Source organism: Strigops habroptila, chromosome 12, assembly GCF_004027225.2.
Source record: "Strigops habroptila isolate Jane chromosome 12, bStrHab1.2.pri, whole genome shotgun sequence".
In the NCBI taxonomy this organism is placed as follows: domain Eukaryota; kingdom Metazoa; phylum Chordata; class Aves; order Psittaciformes; family Psittacidae; genus Strigops; species Strigops habroptila.
This window is the reverse complement of record NC_044288.2, coordinates 22,399,818-22,419,523: the sequence shown is the minus strand read 5'-3', so window position 1 is coordinate 22,419,523 and position 19,706 is coordinate 22,399,818. Positions and strand designations below refer to the sequence as shown.

General features: G+C 51.8%; 1 protein-coding gene across 4 annotated transcripts in view; it reads right to left on the bottom strand.

The window, feature by feature from the left end:
• The window catches only part of SIL1 (SIL1 nucleotide exchange factor), a 101,380-nt gene that overhangs the window by 75,905 nt on the left and 5,769 nt on the right, over nt 1-19,706 (bottom strand). The window lies entirely within an intron of this gene.

Genomic DNA, 19,706 nt, shown 5'->3' with positions numbered 1-19,706 from the left:
AACACAGCACAGGTTCAGGGGTGAGACACTGCAGGAAACAGAACATCTCGAGGTGTTAGCACATGGGGCTCCTTGGGGTAGCCGACAGCAAGAGCTGATGATTTTACTGCTAATGTTGTTTATGACAGCTAACGACAAAGTACCTTACACTGACCCCACAGGGGCTTATGTGTCTGGAAAATATGAAGAGACCTGTAAGTCTTGTTTAAAATCACTGTGTTAGTGCCATGAATGACAACTACAGGGGAAAATAAAAATCAGTGCAATCCCATGAAGGCTTTTTCTGTCTCTGCCTCATTTTGAGTCCAGAAGTAGCTGCATTAATTCAATGCAGCTACCAGCCCTCAGAGGTCAGGGGCTTATCTAAACTTGAGTGAGTCCAGAGGAGGCCCCGGAGCTGCTGCGAGGGCTGGAGCAGCTCTGCTCTGGAGCCAGGCTGAGAGAGCTGGGCTGGGGCAGCCTGGAGAAGAGAAGGCTCCTGAAGGGGAGACCTTAGAGCAGCTCCAGGGCCTAAAGGGGCTCCAGGAAACCTGGAGAGGGGCTTTGGCCAAGGGCCTGTAGGGACAGGCCAAGGGGAATGGCTTTAACCTGCCAGAGGGGAGACTGAGATGAGCTCTGAGGCAGAAGCTCTTCCCTGTGAGGGTGCTGAGGCGCTGGCACAGACTTTTCCCAGAGAAACTGTGGCTGCCCCATCCCTGGCAGTGTTCAAGGCCAGGTTGGACACAGGGGCTTGGAGCAACCTGCTCTAGTGGAAGGTGTCCCTGCCCGTGACAGGGGGTTGGGACTGGATGAGCTTTAAGCTCCCTTCAACCCAAACCAGTCTGGGATTCTATGATAAACCCATATATAGGTTTCTCTTTAGGAAAACAACATTTTGCAGAAGTCAACAAGGTCTACTTGGTGATTCCTACCTTCCCCTACCGCTCAGAGCACTGGCTCACCCCAAGTGAGCCCAGGAGCCACCTCTGCCTGTGCTTGCATGGACCACAAGGCAACCCCAACCGGCTACAGGCCACCTACTGAACAAGAGATGGGGAAACAAAGCAGGGTCCTGCCCGTGGCTGCCAGTCGCCCTGGCACGGAGCTCGTATCCCCGCAGCTCCGTGTGTAACCACCTCGCAACGCGGGGCTTTCAATCCACCTACAGCCTGCAGCTCGCTGCTCCTCACGCTGGGGTGGGCAACGGAGCAGCCTGCCAGCACACGGCCTCGAGAAGTATTTCCTTTGATTGGCTCTAAATTTACAAGCTGCTAAATTAAACTAAATGAGGTCTTTTGAAAGAAGATGGGACTGATTAGTTCCGTTCAAACACTCCTTCATTACTCATCCCTCCATCAAGTCTGCTCCTACTCCTATCCAGGTTTTAAAGAATTTCCTCCCATACACGCAGTCCTAAATATCCTTCTTTCTGTCTTTGTTGTCCATCAGGATCGTATCACAGATTTTTTCCTTCCTTGAAGCAACCATCTTCTATTCCACAAACAGAAAACTTGCTCATAGGTGCACCAAACACCAACTCCTGCCACCGAAGGACCTCTGCCCCCAAAAGACTTCAGGGACACAGAGGGAGTGGAGTCCTCTCCTTCCACCCTTTTACTGCTATTTGTCTCCCCACTCCATTTTGTCACTTCTTTGACTTCCTGCTTGGTTTTGCTTTAGCCAAAAGCAAAGCAGAGAGCACAAATATCAACAACACATTTAATGCACTTCAGCATCTTCCAAAAATTCCCAACCCAGGGGCTTCCTGAACAGCAGCCTCTGTCTTTGAGCTCAATCCAGACCAAGAGGATTTTTGGTTTTCCCAATAACTGTTTTTGGAGCATCTGACACCCACAGCATCCCTCAGCAATGAGGTCCCCTGCTTAATTCACACTCTGCACAAAAGTGTCACCCTGCATTTCTGAACTGCTGCTTGGTATCAGAATCCCAGACTGGTTTGTGTTGAAGGGAGCTTAAAGCTCATCCAGTTCCAACCCCCTGCCACGGGCAGGGACACCTTCCACTAGAGCAGGTTGCTCCAAGCCCCTGTGTCCAACCTGGCCTTGAACACTGCCAGGGATGGGGCAGCCACAGCTTCTCTGGGCACCCTGTGCCAGCGCCTCAGCACCCTCACAGGGAAGAGCTTCTGCCTCAGAGCTCATCTCAATCTCCCCTCTGGCAGGTTAAAGCCATTCCCCTTGGCCTGTCCCTACAGGCCCTTGGCCAAAGCCCCTCTCCAGGTTTCTTGGAGCCCCTTTAGGCCCTGGAGCTGCTCTAAGGTCTCCCCTTCAGGAGCCTTCTCTTCTCCAGGCTGCCCCAGCCCAGCTCTCTCAGCCTGGCTCCAGAGCAGAGCTGCTCCAGCCCTCGCAGCAGCTCTGGGGCCTCCTCTGGGCTATTTTCAGAACATAGGCAAAGAAAACCTGTGCTCGAAGTCTCCATCTCTCTCGGGGCACTGCCAAGCACAACCAGGCTACAATCAACACCCAAGCTCCTGAGCTGGAAATTCCAGAGCAGAATTCATGGGCTCAAACTCCATGTGCTCCCACAAGATCTACATACCCTTCTGGCCAATGCCACAGTCAGGAGCCCAATCTCAGACTGACCATGACACACAGTTCCCCCTCAACTCATCCCAGAGCAAACTGCTATTTTAACATAGGAGAGAGTTTTTTGGGTTTAGTTTCTTTCCAGTTATAAAACAAGCAGCAAAAGTAGGATGATGAAAAATAGATGTATCCCTAAAACTTTACCTGCGAGCCTGGAAATGAAAAGAAAAGGAAGAAAAAGGAATTCAGCAAAGCAGTGGCTGAAAGAAAACGCACAATCCCATAAAAATAGAGCTCACGTGTACTGAGAAGGCTGGTAGCAAATGACAGTTCAGCTTTTTTAAAGCCTACAACCTCATGCCTGCCTGGAAGATGACATCTGCACAACAATTAGCAGCTTGCTTAGGTCCCAGGTAGGCAGGAGAAGCCAACATGTGAAACACGGGGGTTTGAAGCTCCTGGGGAGAAGCCTGCGCGGGCTGACATCTCGCTACCAGGCAGATGCACGCACAAGGCACAAAAGGATTTCCAACCCAACTGGTATGTGAGTGTAAGGCGTTTTTAGAATAGACCCTTCAGCCTGTAAAGCAGAAATGGGGGTAACCATGACCCCACCTGCACAGGGAGCATTTGCTCTGATTTAAGGACATGTTTTTGGGGTCCAGCAGCACCCACGTACAGCTGCAGCACCAGAACTGCTATGGGAGAACCACAAATTCTCCTCATGCAGATGGGGTTTTTAACTTAATAATCACAGAATCCCAGACTGGTTTGTGTTGGAAGGGACCTTAAAGCTCCCCCAGTTCCAGCCCCCTGCCACGGGCAGGGACACCTTCCACTAGAGCAGGTTGCTCCAAGCCCCTGTGTCCAACCTGGCCTTGAACACTGCCAGGGATGGGGCAGCCACAGCTTCTCTGGGCACCCTGTGCCAGTGCCTCAGCACCCTCACAGGGAAGAGCTTCTGCCTCAGAGCTCATCTCAATCTCCCCTCTGGCAGGTTAAAGCCATTCCCCTTGTCCTGTCCCTACAGGCCCTTGTCCAAAGCCCCTCTCCAGGTTTCCTGGAGCCCCTTTAGGCACTGGAGCTGCTCCAAGATCTCTCCAGAGCCTTCTCTTCTCCAGGCTGAACAGATGTTACTAGGTGCACAGCAGTACGTGCTGCTCAGCCCTGTGAAGGCAGCTGCCGTAGCCATAGGTGACAGTTCAGAACAAGTCAATATGAGGAACACGTTTCATGAATGCCTCCTGGTGCTGGGAACACGCCACTCTTCCATGTCCTCACTCAAAGCCCACGCTGCGTGTACTGTGCCACTCCAATAAACCCATCTGAATCCTCATCTGGATTCTGATCTGCTGTTCCAGGAGAGCACACAGTCATCCCAGAGAGCCCCCAGCTCTGGCTTTACGGCCAACTGATAGCAGTAACAGTAAGCTAATCCTTGTTCTCACCAAAAGAACAAGGGAGCAGTACAGGAACTGTCTGCAAATGTATGAGTTGAAGCCAGGTATCTGTGCAGCCACTCTTCGCCAGGATGGCCAGTGGTAATGAAAGCACCACAGCACCTTGTTGCTGTTTGCACAAGCACAAATCATCACAGAGCTCCCCTCACTGAGCTTGGGGCAGCCCTGGAGAACAATCAAAGGCTGAAAGACATCGAGGAACACAACCCAAGCATCCTTCAGCCGAACCCATCACACAAAGACCTCCAAACATTCACAGCCTCTCAGGCTGAAGCCAAAGTCTGATGGGCAATAACAGTTAAGGAAACTATTCTAAAGATAGATGTGGAAATTGGGACGACTGATTGAAGAGGGGCACTCAGGACAGATCCTGCAATCAGTGGCGAGACAATATCCCCATTCAAACGTGATGTCATTTCAATGGCAGTGGCACCTATGGTTGAGACGAGTGTGATGTGCAGCACAGCAGAGAAAGGGGAGGGAATTTAGCTGACCTGAAATTTTCTTCCTCTGAGCAACAGGGTGCCCAGGTTTGGAAGGAGCACCCATTGTTGCTGATGTGCTGCTGAAGAGCAGAGCAGTGCCAGTCACACACCCTGGGCAAGCAGTCCCCCCTTCTCCTCATCTCATGATTGCAGGTACACTGACAGGGCAAAGAGAGGTTTGAATCTGAAATTCAGGCTGTAAGAGAAGAATCAGCTGTGGACTAACAGAGGATTACCAGGAGCGCACAGGACACTCTGTCCTTGTGCAGGTCTGCACAACTCTGCTTTCAAACAGATGAGCAGGATCAATCTGCAAATACAATCATCTCCCTTCTTCTCACAAGCACAGAGACACAAAGGCTCCTGGTAATTACAAACAGAGCTAAGAACACCCTGGAAATACCCATGATTTGGCAGACACAGGCCCAGATGACCACGTGTCTGCTCAGCAGGTCCCAATCCAGAAGACCTGCTTCATCTCTCCCCAACCTGAGAGTACATGGCCATTGCCCCATGGCCTCTGGTATGAAGCACAGGATTGCTTGGATTTCCTCTGGAAATTGGAAACATAATAAGACAACTTCCCTTATTCTCTGGGCAACCTGTGTTGGTGCCTCACCATGCTCATAGTCCTGTCCTTCCCAACATGTTTCCCTGGGGATGGGTACCTGCCCAGAGAAGCTGTGGCTGCCCCATCCCTGGCAGTGTTCAAGGCCAGGTTGGACACAGGGGCTTGGAGCAACCTGCTCTAGTGGAAGGTGTCCCAGCCCGTGGCAGGGGTGGGAACTGGAGGAGCTTTAAGGTCCCTTCAACCCAAACCAGTCTGTGGTTCTATGACCTTATGCAAAACAGGAAAAGAGCCCTGAATAGCAAAACTAAACATAAGGAAGAGCTTCCTTCAGGGACCCATGCAATGCTTCCAATGGAGCCCCAATTTGTTTATCCTTAATTCTCCCAGGACAAACCAGCAGGAACACACTTCCCTGGGCACAGTCCCACCGCTCCGGGCTGGCACAGGCTCTGTGCAGCTTCCTTTGAGGTGTGATGGAGCATGTGCCCCTGCTGCGCTCGGGATGCTCTCAGGAGCACAGGGTCCTGCCGTGGGGAAAGCACTCTGTGCCTCCAGCAGGTACCCCCAGCTCCACAGAGGAACCCACTGCACTGAGAGACCCCAACCCCTGCCCATGGGTCCCACCCAGGCACAAAGCCCCACACACAGAGGTGGAAGGACAGGGAGCACCACTTGTTTGCAAACACCTCGCACTACCATGCGGGGAGGGCGCAGCTGTGTTACAGACCGGCCTGGTGATACCGCTCAGGAAACTGCCTTCAAAAAACAGCTATTCTTCTTGCTTGCTCCTCGGCATTACTCCTACCAGGACTCTGCTCTGGAGTGTTAAAAACACTCCTACACAAGGGAAGAGTTGTGGGAACACCTTCCTGTACTTGGCTGCCTACGGAGAACCCACACAGCAAGGATGGCAGAATCCCAGACTGGTTTGGGTTGGAAGGGAGCTTAAAGCTCCTCCGACCACAGCACCTCTGACCCTGCTGTCTATACAAACAGCCTCACACAACTTAACATAAACCATCATTTAGTCTATTAATTTACTTAATGAATCCCTTCTGGAACAGCATCCACAGAAAACACTGCTCTCCAGAGGCAAAGAGCTCAGCTTTGTACTTGGGGGGTTTCAAGCCAGAGCCAGGCTGCCATCACCCTCTCCCCCCACTCATTAGCACTGAAGGCAGAAGGGACCACTCTCCACCAGGACACAGTGAGATCCCTGATTCCAAGGGCTGCAGCCAGCATGTCCATGCTGGAGAGCCCTGGATCCATGTGGGGATCTCCTGCTCTGCTCGGGATGCAGCATACAAAAGCACAGCATGCCTCAGAGATCACAGCACTATATTTGTCATTTATTATGTATAAAACCACACCAAGCTGTATTTCTGGCAGCTGCTCCGCGGCCGCCTGCACACACAGGACACCCTCACTGCAGAGCCTGGGGGCTAGCGAGCACCTTCGGGTCCGTACCAGAGCGTGGGGGCTGATTTGCACCAATTTAGGACTTGCCCAGTCCTAAAGGATGAGATAAGGGAGACAAGGGATGCACAGGGACGTTCAGGACAAGCATCTTCCTGCAAGCTGCCATGCTGCCCGACCTCAGCCATGTGAACCGGCTTTCCCCTTCCTCACACTTCCCCATCACCCCAAACCCCAGCTGAAAACACCTCTCTCCTCCTGCCCCTACCTGTCCCCTGCTCCTTGCTGCAATTTCCCATGCACAGCACATACAAGTGAGTGATAGTTTTCCCCGCACATGTATCCATCATTTCCATTAAGCCCCTATTTACAAGGTGATGCTTTGGCTGTGACTAACCTGGGAGTCTGCCAGCACCCAGCATGGGGTGTTTTTCCCCCCTCTGCTTTCCCAAGCATGGAGAATCTAGCAGGAAACAAAACACTCACTGCACCAGCCAGGTCATGGGGCACCCTCACACCCCACTAGAGCTGGGCTCAGAGAGAGCCAAAGATTTAATTGGCACATTCCCAGCCTCTCTGGAAACAGCTTTTTGTATTCTCCAAGTTCCTGCTATTCACTCATGGCTCTTACATTGAGAAACAACCTCCTTCCCCTGTCAGGTGCCAGCTTCCCTATAAAGGGACTCAATTAAGAGGTTAAAAAACCCAAAGCAAAATGCAGGCTCAGTCTTACAACACTGATATATCAGCCCCACGACTCCCACACCACAGTGCAAGCATCCATCCCCCAGGGTCTGTATCTCAGCCTGTCCCTGCGGTTCAGCCCGGAGGTTTCCCATTGGGATCGCCACCCCTCCCGAGCCGAGGACACCCGCTACCACAGCCCCGACGAGCCAAGGGCTCCTCCGGCAGCCCCATCCATCGGCCAGGAACAGTGAGCTGGGAAGTTGATGAAAATGCATTTTCTCACCTCTCTGCAGTGCACCGGGTGGCGGTTGACAGCTCTGACTCGAGGTGACAGCCCACAGGTACAGGTCACAGCAGGGAGCAGCATGGCATGTGGGCAGCAAACGTGCGGCTCCGGCTCTGCGCCCAGGATTAACGTGGCATGGCACCCATGGGATTAGTTGCACAGGACACCCAGTGGGATGCCCCTGCTCAGGACCTCCCCTGCAAGCCAGCTGGGATCACTCCATGTTTCCAGTTATGTGGCAAGCTCCCGGTTGAAAAGGCAGAGGGCCACTGGGATCTGCCACGTGGGACAAACCCACCCAGGAGCTGCCAGACCAGCCACTGGCACCAAAACCTGGAATAAAGCCCCAACAAGGCAATTTAAACCCTCCTCTGGAGGGGAATGAGGAGCTGTCTAGAGATGAACATAACCCACTGCCAAGCAGGCTCCCTCAGGACCACTCCTGGTTCGCTCCAAATCTCAGGGTGAATCCAGACAAGTCATTCCCCACACTGGGGCTCGGTTGCTCAACCCCAACACCACAGTTACAACCAAGGGAAACGCAGGGCTCCTTCCACCAAAGCCTGCAGTGATATCTTCACACGATGAGTGAAAGGCATTATCCACGCTCGCTTATTGTTTTCACTGCATTAGTACTTTTAAAGTACTCAGAGGATGTAACAGTCATCTAGTGCCCAAAGGGGCTCCAGGAAACCTGGAGAGGGGCTTTGGACAAGGGCCTGTAGGGACAGGACAAGGGGAATGGCTTTAACCTGCCAGAGGGGAGATTGAGATGAGCTCTGAGGCAGAAGCTCTTCCCTGTGAGGGTGCTGAGGCGCTGGCACAGACTTTTCCCAGAGAAGCTGTGGCTGCCCCATCCCTGGCAGTGTTCAAGGCCAGGTTGGACACAGGGGCTTGGAGCAACCTGCTCTAGTGGAAGGTGTCCCTGCCCGTGGCAGGGGGCTGGAACTGGATGAGCTTTAAGCTCCCTTCAATCCAAACCTGTCTGGGATTTCATGATACTTTTCTTATGGAATTAAAGAAGCTCTGGGACAGTAATAAGCACAAAGAGAGATCTGAGAGACTGCCAGTGTGACCATCTAGAAGCAATTCGCATAATTCCCATTCCTCTACCCAGGCATTTCCCACCAAGATTAAAAAGCAAGTCTTGCTTCTGGAGCATAAGAGCCTCCCCAGTCTGAAACCAAAGGGAACAGGCAGCCAGCAGCAGGCAGCATTCATTCAGCAGGATTTTTCCTAAGGACATTTAAAATAGCAAAAAGCTCCAAGGGCTGCAAATGCAGAAGTAAACGCACAGTCAGGGAAGCTGAAAGAGAACATCATTCTTTCCCTTTCCCCGTTCATCATCATCTGCCACCTCTACTTTGGGGAGTGGTTTTTTGCCTTTCCGAGCTATTTTAGAAGTTACTTGTAGCAATGTATGGAAAAAATAGTGTGTGAAATGTGAGGGTGCAGCATCCCTGTAGTGAAACAGCATCTCGGGCACCACAGAACTGCTCTGGCCAAGCGCGGGCGCTGTTCACTGCACGTCTGCTCCCTCAGGGTAGATGCAGCCCTGAGTCCTAGAGCAGAGAAGGTTTCACAGACCCCTCTGGAGGCCTGACTGCTGCTAGCACATGGCCCAAATCATCCACAGGGGCTGCGACCTTCCTGCTCTTATCCTGCCTTTTGCCTCGTCGGCCTCTGCTAAGCAGAACTTTGATCCCCCAAGCAGCTCCTGATTCAGAAGGCTTCTTTCCTTTTGCTGCCTAGACATGGAGGACACTGAGCTGGAGTTCCTCAGCATCTTGGCTTCACATGGGTGGACTTTGATGTCCCACAGAGCACCCGGCTCAGAGATTTGTCTGGTCTCTTCAAACAGCAGCAGAGCCACGGCTTGTGATGTGTGCAAAAGAGTGTTTTCCTTGGGGAAGAGAAGTCATGCTGGCGCTTATTCCCACCTTGTCACGGCAGAACAAGCTGTATTGGTGCTTCAAAGAGCTCCTCAACCTTAAATCCCTGTAACATGGTGACAAATCAGGAAACCTGCCTCCGTACATCTCATGAATCCCAGCAGAGGTTATGAAAGAGCATTCCTGCAAATGCCTCGGCCACCACGCGCCAGGGCTGCCAGCTCCACACGGCTCCTCTCCAGGGATGGCTCCAGCAGGCACATCACTGCAGACATTGGAACTACCAGCCCAGGCCATAAAGATGTGCAGAGTGAGGGGTCATGGAGAAAGACCCACAGAAGCAGTAAACCTGCCAGCACAGGACTGCCCCCAGCCCACAGGTCCCTCCTGAGCTCCATGACTGTGATCACTGCTCTTCAGAGCCATGGGATTCACTCAGGAGCAGAACCTTAGCTCCATCCCACCGCCCCTCAGCCACAGCAAAGGCTCACTCTAGCAGCCCAAAACCTAGACTGGGGAAGGAGGACAACAGAGATGTGACCAAAATTGAGTGGTTTTCCTTCACAACTTACTCTTCCAAGGGACAACAACCACGTTTGTAACCTCAGCACCTTTCTGTTCAGAAAGACAAGGCCCACTGTTTGTCATCTGGAGCTTGGGCAAACAGCAGGAGACCCAGCCACTTGAAAGGAACATCTTTTTGTTAGAGAACACCCTATAAAGAGCCGTTCTTCCCTGTGAGGGTGCTGAGGCGCTGGCACAGGGTGCCCAGAGAAGCTGTGGCTGCCCCATCCCTGGCAGTGTTCAAGGCCAGGTTGGACACAGGGGCTTGGAGCAACCTGCTCTAGTGGAAGGTGTCCCTGCCCGTGGCAGGGAGCTGGAGCTGGAAGAGCTTTAAGGTCCCTTCACCCCAAACCAGGCTGGGAATCTGTGATTTCACAGACCGGCATATCCCAGCAGCTGAGCAGCACCAGTCCACGCAGGCTCCTTTCCTTGGCAGTCCCGACTGCCACTGCATCTGCTGCCTCTGCAAACACTGCACAAGGCACCCGAGCACTGGGAAGCAGCAGCCAAAGGATATGGTGATTTTTCACTCTCTGTTTCTTGGCCTTTGCTGTACAGCTACGTGCAAAGCCAAGGAGAACTCCCAAAATCTCCCTGCCTGCTCTAAGAGCTAACAGTAGACCATCAGCCACTCACACTCTAAGCTGTGATGGAAGATGCATCTGCAGCACCTTTCTCTCTGCTGTGAGACAGCAGAACATCCTGAGCAGCTTCCTCCACATTCTGGTGGTGCCACAGTCTCATCTTGCCACATCAGGTGGGGGAGATGGCAAATCCATCCCAGGACTGCCAGGGCACATTTCACAGAATCACAAAATCAATCCCAGACCAGTTTGTGTTGGAAGGGACCTTAAAGCTCACCCAGTTCCAACCCCTGCCACGGGCAGGGACACCTTCCACTAGAGCAGGTTGCTCCAAGCCCCTGTGTCCAACCTGGCCTTGAACACTGCCAGGGATGGGGCAGCCACAGCTTCTCTGGGCACCCTGTGCCAATGTCTCATTTGTACCAAGGGGGCTTCTCCCCCAGAGACCACAGACTCCAGCTCTCCCCTCCTGTGAGCAGAATTTATCATGCGATGGACAAACTACTCTGCAGAGCTTCTACATCAGCTGCCACCTAAATAAAGCTGCCACGTGAATCAAGGCTGTTTCAATGACAGCCTTGAAACTGGTGACATCCAGCAACCGCAGACGTCACACGTCGAGACAAGTTTTGGCACTGACCCCTATCCAGGGAGTGAGAAATCTCAGTGCACCCAGAAGAGGCCAGGGCCATGCAGAAGGGCTGGCAGCATCAGGGTCAGACTGCGCATTTCTTTCAAGGCAAGGCCCCTGCCATTTATGCATTAAATGGCACACTTATTCTGCTATTCAGGAACAAATTAGAAGTACAGTGGTCTCCAGTCTCCAGCTCTTCTGGGCTGTACTTAAAGAAAGAGCAAAAAAAAGGACCAAAGCAAACAGCACTGCCACAAAAATCTCCGAACTGGCTTTTAGCTGCTGGACAAAAGGGGCCCAGCTGACTAACTGCTTCCCTCATTGTCCTGCCCGATTCCTGTTTCATAACAGCAGCCAGGCACTGCAGGCAAAGCACTTCAGGAGGCAAAGCACCGCTTGGGTGGATGAGCAGGCCTGACCTTCAGCCTCCTGCCTCATACCCCAGTGCTCCAGGTGTGCCACAGCTGCCCACAAACCTGCTGCCTGCAGGGCTTCCCTCCTGAATCCCGGGGGAAGGAGCACTGAGGCAGGCCGGGGCTCCGGGGCGCTGCGTGGGGAGGGCACACGGCAGCGCATCTGCCCATGCACGTGGCTCTGAGATGGTCTCTCACAAACACATCTCTGGAGCGTGTAACCCTCCTCCTATCAAGCACTTCGTCCTGGTTTGGTGGAGATTTACAGAGAGGATTATTATCTCTGCAATTATTATCTCTGAAGCAGTAATAGATGGAGAGCGGGAAAGAGAAGGAATTAATGAACAAGGGGCTTGGAGCAACCTGCTCTAGTGGAAGGTGTCCCTGCCCGTGGCAGGGGGTTGGAGCTGGAGGAGCTTTAAGGTCCCTTCCAACCCAAACCAGGCTGGGATTCTGTGATTCCATAAGTAATTATTCCCAAAGCTGCCAATAGGAGTGATTCCTCACCTGAGACAACTCTGGAAAACTAGATTAAAATTGCTTAGGGAACATATTCTCAAAAACAGCTGGTAATACAACAGATAAAACGTATTTACAGTATCTCACAGGGGACATGTACTTTTTATTCTGCTGAAGAATGTAATATTCCACTCTTCATCACAGCATTAAAATAGTGCCCTAAAAAAAAGCAACTTAATAAAGTGTCTTTAGTGGCAACTGGGCCCAGCTGGAGAACTGCAGGCTCTCTTCTGCTCTGTACACTGAAGCACAACAAGAAACACAACAAGCATCTGCAGGAACACCCAGCATATAAGCAACATCAATAACCACGCAATCCCAGCCTGGTTTGTGTTGGAAGGGAGCTTAAAGCTCCTCCAGTTCCAACCCCTGCCATGGGCAGGGACACCTTCCACTAGAGCAGGTTGCTCCAAGCCCCTGTGTCCAACCTGGCCTTGAACACTGCCAGGGATGGGGCAGCCACAGCTTCTCTGGGCACCCTGTGCCAGCACCTCAGCACCCTCACAGGGAAGAGCTTCTGCCTCAGAGCTCATCTCAGTCTCCCCTCTGGCAGGTTAAAGCCATTCCCCTTGTCCTGTCCCTACAGGCCCTTGTCCAAAGCCCCTCTCCAGGTTTCCTGGAGCCCCTTTAGGCACTGGAGCTGCTCTAAGGTCTCCCCTTCAGGAGCTTTCTCTTCTCCAGGCTGAAGCAGCCCAGCGCTCTCAGCCTGGCTCCAGAGCAAGACAACAATCTATGCAAATAGCACAATTTAACAACCAGCAGAAAGGAGGCTGGAACGGGAGGTGGGCTAAAGCAACGCTCCCTCCACTGATGCTTTCCAAGAGGAGGAGGAGGAGGAGGAGGAGGGCAGGCTGCCTTCCCCAACTTCCCCAGTGCCCGCACAGCCGCGGTGCCAGCTAAACAGACTGTGCCTGAGCTACCCGCCAGCAGAAACAATTTGTCATGTGTCAGATCAAATAAACTCTTGTGAGGCCACTGTACTCCCTGAAGCAGACGGCTGCCAAACTCCAAAGGAGAAATCCAAGAAACCTAGCTGCCCGGTGTCAGCCCCGCGTGCTGAGGAACACCAGCGTGCTGCTCGCCTTTAAAGCACATCCGTACAACACAACCTGTTCCTGTGCAGCGCTTCCATGCGAGGCAGCCATCAACTATATGCATTATGGAAAGGAATTCAGTGTTTAAATCATCACTCTGGGCTGAAGCCCCTCATACTCCAGGAACTTCCCGTTCCTCATCTGGTGGCACAGCACCTCCCTCATCCTAGGGAGGCATTAGGAAGGGTAATGTTTGTCAAAGAGCCTTGGCGCAGGACCGTGCTGCAATGGATCATCATCCACCCGAGCGAGCGCTCCTCCCCTCCCAGCCAGCCTCATGCTCGCTGAATGAATTCCCAGAAACTGAACCACAGATTACCTGTTTTCCCTTTTAAATAGTCCTAGAGCCTTTTTTTTGGGGGGTCATTCCTGAGCTTCCCATGCTCTCGGCTTGTGTCATTCCAGACCTTGTGTCGAGCACCCTCATGGGTCCCCTGTTTGCTGCATGGTCCTACACGAACCATTAAAGCACAGGCCCTGGGCACCCCAGTACATCATTCTCAGTCTGTTCTCCTGTGGGTCAGGGGAACAAGCCTCTAAACCTGCTCTGGGCACATCTGCGAGATTGAACCATGCCAGGCAATGCTGTGCGGAACCCAAATCACCCCTGCAAAGACCAGGCTCAAGGGCTTACTGGTCTGCACAGAGGGCAAACTCTCAGCCCAGGGCTCAGCCACTGGCTCCAGATGTTCCAGATGCCACCAGGCTTCATCTGGGGGCAGCCACCTGAGCCCTACCACAGCCAGGAAAACCACTCCTTCCATAGAAGATCAATAATGGCCCCAGAAAAACTTGTCCACAAGAGGCATGAGGTTCCTGGACCAGCTTATGACAAAGAGAGAGCAAGCGGGAGAAACCAAAGGAAGGGCAAGAGAAGGAGGAGACGTTGTCTCAAGTCACCAAAAAGCAATTGCCTGCCCCAAAACCCAGCAATAGGGCCTCGACAGTACATATCAACAAAAAGAAGTGAGAAAAGGGAAAACCTGGCAGCCTAAAGCAAGGAGCAAGGGAAGAACAGGGCAGCAGGCACAGGGCACTCCCCTCAGTGTCAGCAGTACCAGCGCTAACCTCAGCCGTGTGGGGCTTTTTTCCCCAGAATTTATTTAAAGAGCATCTGATGCCTCATGATAAGTTATATTTAGACACCACTTTATCTGTACCAGCATACCAGGCTCCTCTCCAGCCACAGGACTGGCCTCAAGCACAGGACTCCACCTCGCCAGCCTTACTTGGACAGGATTGTTGTTTCCAACAAGCATCTCCCCCACCAGCACGGCGGTACGTGCACCAGGAGAGCTGTAACACACTCGTGGTGCTGCTTTCCAGCAAGGAGCAAAACACAGGCTGTTACCGGAACGCAGGAAGTGTTAAACCGAGAGCTCACGGAGGAGGAGGTTACCAGACACAAGTCTGTCATTTACAGCGATGCTTTTCAGGCACTCACAGCTGCAGAGATGCCAGGCGAGAGCCGGGCTCCCACCGCCTGGCCCAGGCTTTCTGTGCTCCCATTCCCACCCAGCAGCTTTTGGGCAGCGACCTGGGTTCAGCTCTAACAGTTATCTTTCTCCTTCCTAGTGGCTGGTGCAGTGCTGTGTTTCAGCTTCAGTCCGAGAACAGCGCTGATAACACACCGATGGTTTAGTTGTTGCTAAGTAATGTTTACTCTGGTCAAGGACTTTTCAGTCCCATTCTCTGCCAGTGAGGGGGGGCACAAGAAGCCAGGAGGAAGCAGAGACAAGACACCTGACCCCAAGTACACAAAGGAGCACCAGCACATCATACCCAGTACAGAAACTGGGGGGAGTCACCTGGAAGGGGCAGATCACTGCTCGGGCTGGGCTGGGCATCAATCGGCGGGTGCTGAGCAACTTTCCCTTCCCTATTGTAGTTTTATATTCTCTCCCCTTGTTATTTCCCTTATCATTATTATTATTGGTGGTAGCAGTAGTAGGTTTGTATTATACCTTAGTTACTGGACTGCTCTTATCTCAGCCTATGGGATTTACATTCTTTCCATTCTCCCCCTATCCTGTCAGGAGGAGGGGGGGATAAAGGTGGGCAGTGAGTGAGTGGTGCTGAGTTACCGGCTGGGCTGAAGCCACGACAGGCAGTGACCTGCACTGGGTCAGGCAGAGCCAGCACCAGGCATGGCCAGTGCTCATCCCCAGCCACAGCACTACCTGGCTCCGGGTCCACCTGCAGGCAGGTTAAGCTTTAGGCAGCAACCCAGGACATTGCTTGAACTCATGTCTCATGTCTCTGACCAGAGGATGGGGGGTGTCCCTCTGAAAAAATTACCTTTTCTTATCTTACAGCTGTCTGATTTGGAGAGATTTCAGAGAGAAACCAAAGGGCTGTCATGCTGCGGGAGCCCAGGGCACCCGCACTCAATTCCTCAGCAAATTCTGGTTCTGTTTTAAACAATGGGAAACTACCCCAGTGCTAAGGGAGAACAAAGCCCACACTAAGCACTAGAAGCCAGCCAGAACTCAAGGATGCTTCAGCCAGCAGTCTCACTCTGCTCCTCAAGCAATGCTTTCCATAAACCCAACCAAAGGAGTCCATTCCCATTGTCACCGAATAATTTCTTTACCCATAGAAAACTTGTAAAAGTGCCACACTTTTGAGTGCCATTACGACTCCAACAGCCTCCTGCTGACACTGAACAGACTTTCCAAGCTTCTCTACATTTACTTTGTATTTGATTTCCCCACACTTGCTGGAAGGAACAAAACGCACACAAGAGCCTCTCGCTTATAGCCGATTTGCGCAGAACGGTGCAGGATGCAACAACATCAGTTTTACCTCCCAGCGACCTCCCTGCGCCAGGGTGGGAACATGCCACATCCAGCCGCCAGAGACTGGCATTTCATAGAATCCCAGACTGGTTTGGGTTGAAGGGACCTTAAAGCTCCTCCAGTTCCAACCCCCTGCCACGGGCAGGGACACCTTCCACTAGAGCAGGTTGCTCCAAGCCCCTGTGTCCAACCTGGCCTTGAACACTGCCAGGGATGGGGCAGCCGCAGAGCTCAGTCTCCAGAGCAGAGCTGCTCCAGCCCTCGCAGCAGCTCCGGGGCCTCCTCTGGCCTCGCTCCAGCAGCTCCACGTCCCTCTTGTGCTGTTGCCCCAGAGCTGGGTCAGGACTGCAGGGGGGGTGTCCTTAGAGCGCAGCAGAGGGGCAGAATCTCCCCCTTGAAGGACCAAGCATCTCCAGCCCTTCCAGAATGACCCAGCCCTTCAGTTTTATAACCCTGAGGAGGTCCCATCTCCACAAGCCATAACGCATTAAGCAACAACGCAACATTCAAAACCAAGCGCGGAGCTTGCAGCAGAACTTAGATCACCCAAGGCTCCTGCTGGAAATTTTCCATAGTGTAACAGTTTATTTTGTGGGCAGGAAGAGATCAATAAAATTAATTAAGAGTAAGAAGGGGGGAAAAAAAACCCTCAAGTGAGTAACTGCACTAAAGCAGCAGCTGTGAGCAGGCCAAGTCCATTTTAAGGGCTATACGTTTTCACTTCCACAGTCTTGGGAAAGAAAATAGAGTGACTTTGTTCTGTATGCATATTGTCCACCATTTGTTATTGTCTGTCTATTGATGCTTACTTGAAAAACAAGACTTAATTAAAGCCCACAGTAGTGCATAGCCTGCCTTTGCAATCAGCCTGCATTAGGGGATCATTGCAGTAAATGAAATACAGCTTCACATTGTATTATTCAAATAGTGTCCAAAAACATTTACAAATTAAATCATATTCTTGCAGAGTGAAACCAAGAGGCACAGTGTTCAGCAAGGGCAAAGGACTGTTTACAGGTGAAGTCTGAAATGAGACGTGGAGGCAGCGTGCAGTTAGAGAGGTGCCAGAGGGCTCTTCTAGACCTTGTTGAGACAGTTCTCCATGTACCTGAATCCAGACAAAGAAAGAACGCAACAGAGCCAGATCAGAACATGCAGCATCCCCCAGGATGTTACCTCATTCAGGGGCTGAGGTGGCTGGCACAGCCTGGCAAGCTGGGGAGATGCCAGCACTCCTCTGCCCTCAGGAATGCTCAGTGCACCCTTTGGAAACCCAGACAGAGCTGCACCATATGTAGGGAAGTGAATGAGAATCCTAGAATGGTTTGTGTTGGAGGGGACCTTAAAGCTCCTCCAGCTCCAGCCCCCTGCCATGGGCAGGGACACCTTCCACTAGAGCAGGTTGCTCCAAGCCCCTGTGTCCAACCTGGCCTTGAACACTGCCAGGGATGGGGCAGCCACAGCTTCTCTGGGCAACCCTGCAACAAACTCAGAGCAGTGAAAATCTGGACTCTCAGTGGGCTGAGAAATGGGATGAGAAAGGTGCTCTTGTGGCAGGATGAGAAATGTAGTGTCTTTGCAGGGAGGAGAAAAGCAAAGGGAGCTTTGGTTTGTCAGGGTAAGTAAAAGCACAAGCAGGTCAGTGAGTCAGCGCTGGTCCTAGCAGCAATGCCTAATGCTGAACAAAGCAAAGCAGCACATTAAAAATCAAGTGAATATTGCATGAGCCTTACAGCTCAGGCTTGAAGAGATCCAAGATTTGTCTTTTCCTTAATTGCATCTGGGGTGATGCCAAGTGTTCTTTGACAAAGTATTTACTCTGAGAAGTTGTTTTGCCTAAACAAGAGCAGCCCGTTACCACATCCTCTCTCATGGGAGCCTGGAAAAGGCTGTGCCCTGCAGCTCCGATATCCCCATCTCCAGTGATGCACCAGTGGAGATCCATCTCCAGCAAGCAGGCAAACCTCTGCAGAGGAGGCCTGAAGATGGCAGAGCTCTCATCACCCTGAGCTTTGGAGAAAGGTGGGCTGTATGCTGGCACACAGGGATTTTGGGAGAAGCAGGCTGGAAATTAAGAGGAAAACCTTGCAAGGGCACTTCTGGGTTCATTCTATAGATGACAGTAAAAGATTCACAGCTGCTGCCCATGCCAGGGATCAGTAACTGACAGCCAAATTCCTCTAGGTCCTGCTGAGTTCTCATCAGCAGGTGAATCTATAATTTAGAGGAAAACCATTCCACCTGGCATATAATCATTGCAAGCTGTCAACTTCCAGCCTATGTGAGGCTTCCTCTGCAGAAAGGATCCCCCTCTGTGAATCAGACACTCCTCACCAACTTCACATCACACCACTGAAATGAACAGCCGCAGCAAAGGGTAACCCATTACACATCACCTTACCAGTCCTACAGTAACGAGCACTGGGACCCCAGCACCACTCAGCACATAGCAAGGCTGGGCAAAAAATGATGGAATACAGAAAATGCAGCCCAGGATCCTTCCTAAAGGAAAAATACAGTGGTAGAGGGGCATTGGGAGTGACTGGCACACACAGCATCCTTCCTGCATGTGGGAAGGAGGCTCCGATGGGGCTGTAAGGGAGCAACTGCTGAAGGCAAAGCAAGCACAGCCCTCGTGCACCAGCCAGGTGCTGGCTCCTACCTGACGTGTCCTCCTCACCTCCCACAGCAAAGCCTCCACCAGCATCAACACCTCCCGGCTGCTCGCCCGGACACCCTCACACCCCCTCTGCCATCAGCAGACAGCGTGCAAGCGCCAAAGCCTCCCTGACACTTAAAAGCAGCACCATCAGCCTGCATAAAAGATGAAGATTGCTGAGCCTCCTGCAGCCTTCCCGGGGTGAGAGCAATCTGTGCTCGCTGCAATCATCAGGCAGAAGGAGCACACCACGAGGTTAAAAATGACCAGGCTTCACATTCACAGGTCTTTCAAGAAACGTGCTCATCCACAGCACTGCTCGTCACCTCTGAACACACCAAGAATGAGGTTTGAACATTTAAACCAGACTAGATGGCTACTCCCAGCCTGCTGCAGGAATTAAAGGGAATGGGATGTCTGCCAGGAGCAGGGGGCACAGCCCCGGCACCTCTGACAGTGCCCTACTTCTGCAGTTCAAGGTTAAACATCTCCTTTGCACTAATTCCTGAGCCTGCCTCTCTGGAAAGCCGTGCCAGGTAATTAGAATCATTATAACTATTATTAGACCATAATATTATTATAGCATTTTTGCTACACTTGACATCTGTTGGCTGATAGACTTAACTGGTACATAAGAAATAATTGTGCATAGATTCCTTGCAAATGAGTACCAACACGGAAGGCATTAAAGCTTTCTGCGTGGAAAAAGTTAATTTTATGGAAGCATGCTTGAAATAAAACTTCTAAAATTAACAGTTAAACCTTTAAAATCTCTCATTAAAGAAACTATTTGGGTTTAAAGTAGGCAGCTGTTAAAAAAAAAAAAAAGGTAAAAAAATCCTGATTTTCCTTTAAATGCTTGAAGGCATTTACCTGGCTCGGTATCTCCTTCAGATCAAACACAGGCATCTTCCTCCCACCTAGCCCAGTGACCCACGGGTTTCTAAGCCATCCTTCCCCCTCCCTTTCCCTCTCTCTGCAGCAGGCGTTTGAATTCTTGGACAAAGAGTCCGACTGTGCAGAGAAGCAGTATAATCGGGACTCAAACCTGCTGACTGAAAATCCTATAGAATTATCAGCAAACACCCTCCTAGAATAAAATACAGCTTTTTGCACCCC